The following is a 2,680-nucleotide window of genomic DNA, read 5'->3' on the forward strand; positions in this document are numbered from 1 at the left end:
TGGCTGTGTGTCTCTGTGTTCGTTCCCATCTGCTGCAGGAAGAAGCTTCTCTGGTGATGGCTGATGAAGGCTCTGATCTACGTGTGTAGCAGAATATCATACTAGGAGTCATTTTATTGTTACCTTTTGCATGTTTATATGCTTGTTTTAAAATTGGTACTTTTTTGGTTTTACTTTAGGTCTCTGGGACATCTATATTCTAGTTCTTGGTCACCCAAGTGGTGTCATCCCACATAGTTCCATCTCATGGAGTCTTAAGTCAAATTTGACATGGGTTGGTTACTGCCTCAGGTTTGTGCTACCATTGTCCTAGTATATCTGCAGGCAGGACAGATTCTAGCTTAAAGGTTTTGTGCTAAAAGTGGTGTTTACATTTCTTTTTGATAGCCTGAAGAGTATTTCTCTGTATAAGACACTAGAACACAGAAGTGAATTTCTATGTAGGTACCAGCTACATGATTAATAAGCTGTATTCGTATTGTCTTCAGCAATAGGACCTTGCTGTCACTTTGTGGAGTGTAAGCTATTATCTTAGCAACAGCATGGGTTACTAGGGGATTCCATGGGACCTGTTCAGTCAACAACTCAATTGGATAAAATCCAATACTGGAAGCATCCTTTGGTAACAGAAATGGCCATTAGGTATCCTTTATACTTCATTATTTGGAAATTGCATTACAATCAGACTACCATTCAATAGTTCTAATGTACTAGATTTCCATAACATACTTCATGCCCTTCAATTCCACCTGTCTCTCCCCCTAAATATTTCTCAGAATCCCATCTCCCCTCCTGCTTCCCACCTGATACTCCAGTTCTCATACTCAGCCCCAATCCAGTCCACTCGTTAAAAATCTGTATTTTATTTTCTACTCTAGAGGAGTCATAGCTTCCTCCTCTCCTCTTGGCCCCTCCCTCTATGCCTAACATCTCTGGGTCTACAGATTTGTAGCTTTCTGGGTCTGGGTTACCTCACTGAGAATCATTTCTACTTCCATCCAGTTGCAAGCAAATTTTATGATGTCATTTTTTAAAAGTTGAATAATAGTCCATTATGTAAATGCACCACATTTTCTTTATCCATTCTTATGTTCAGGTATAGCTAGGATGTTTCCAAATTCTGGCTATTATGAATACACATGATTATGCTTGCAGTTGTAGCAGTTTTCTGTAGTAGGATGAAGCCTACCCAAGAATGGCATAGCTGGATCTTGAAATAGATTATTTTCCATCTGAAGAACCACCATGAGGATTTTCATAGTGGCTGTACAAGTCTGCACTCTCACTAGCAATGAAGAATTATTCCCTTTGCTCCAAATCCTCAGTATCATGGGCTCTCACTTGTATTATTGATCTTAGCCATTCTGACATGTGTAAGATAGAATCTCAAAACAGTTTTCATTTGTATTTTCCTGATAGCTAAGATTGTTAAACATGTCTTTAAGTGTTTCTTAGCCATTTCAATTTCACAAAATTCTGTTTTAATATTTACCAAATTTCTTAATTTATTTTTTAATATCAAGTTTATTGAGTTCTTTATATAATTTGCATATTAGCCTTCAATCTGATGTGGAGTTAGTAAAAATCTTCCCCCATCCTTTTGGCTGCAGCTGAATGATGCAGTATAATTTGAATGATGTACCAGCATCAGAGTGAGTGATGTTTCCTTTGCAATTCAGAAGATTTTAGTTTCGTGAGTTCTCATTTATTGTTTATCTTAGTGCCTGTTTTAACTACGTTCTGCTTTAACACATTGTCTACAAATTGATCTACCAGAAGTCATTATAGGACTAATTTTTGTAAATTTTTGCTTCTTTCATTAAATGAACAACATTTTTATTGTATTTTGTATGGTTAAGTTTTTGTTGAAAACTGAACATTTTAAGACATTAGAGTGGTCTGCTGATTCAAAGAATCACAGTCTCTTCCTTTTCTATGATTTGACGGTTTGCTACTTTAATATCTGGTTGCTTGTTTTATTTTCAGTTGTTTTTGGCTGTTTTTATAACCCAGAGCATAGATTTAAGATTTTGTTATGGGTTTTCAGAGCCCTTTCCTTTTCCTGGACATGTAGGAGGAACTGGAGCAGCTACCTCTAGGTAAATGCTGGGGACCTAGCAGTCACAAAAGCATCTCCTGCAGGAGGACCTAATTGAGGACTGCCTGAGAGACCAAGGATTGCTGATGCATCTAATGCCAGCCCATAGGGAAGTGCTGCTTAAAAGAGATGCTTTCTTGAGACCAATGGGCACGGGTGGAGGGTATTAAAGGAGCTTGCAGTGGTGTTCAGATGAGCTTGCTACAACATTTCTCACCTGCTCCCAGAGTCTGTGTCTTTGACTCTGTGTATCTCCAACCCTCAAGGGCAGGTAGCGTTAGGCGGCAAGTAGTTCAGGGCACAGGCAACATATGGTCACATCTATTTTAGCTCATCTAAACATTTGCTTCTAAATAATGAAGATTTTCCTGTTCTTGCTGCTCATAGTGAAAACTATAGAAAAAATTATCATCAGCACACTGGCACTCTATGTCCAGAAACTTGCATCAGCTAGTGGAGAAGAAGCTAACAAAACAGGAAGAGCAGACAAGTAAGAGATACAAACCGTGCATTTGTTGGTCTGTGTCTGATCAGCAATCAGAACTTACCCCTGATACTGAGATTTATCATTCTTTCCTGACT

The sequence above is a fragment of the Apodemus sylvaticus genome, chromosome 8 (genome assembly GCF_947179515.1).
Source record: "Apodemus sylvaticus chromosome 8, mApoSyl1.1, whole genome shotgun sequence".
In the NCBI taxonomy this organism is placed as follows: Eukaryota; Metazoa; Chordata; class Mammalia; order Rodentia; family Muridae; genus Apodemus; species Apodemus sylvaticus.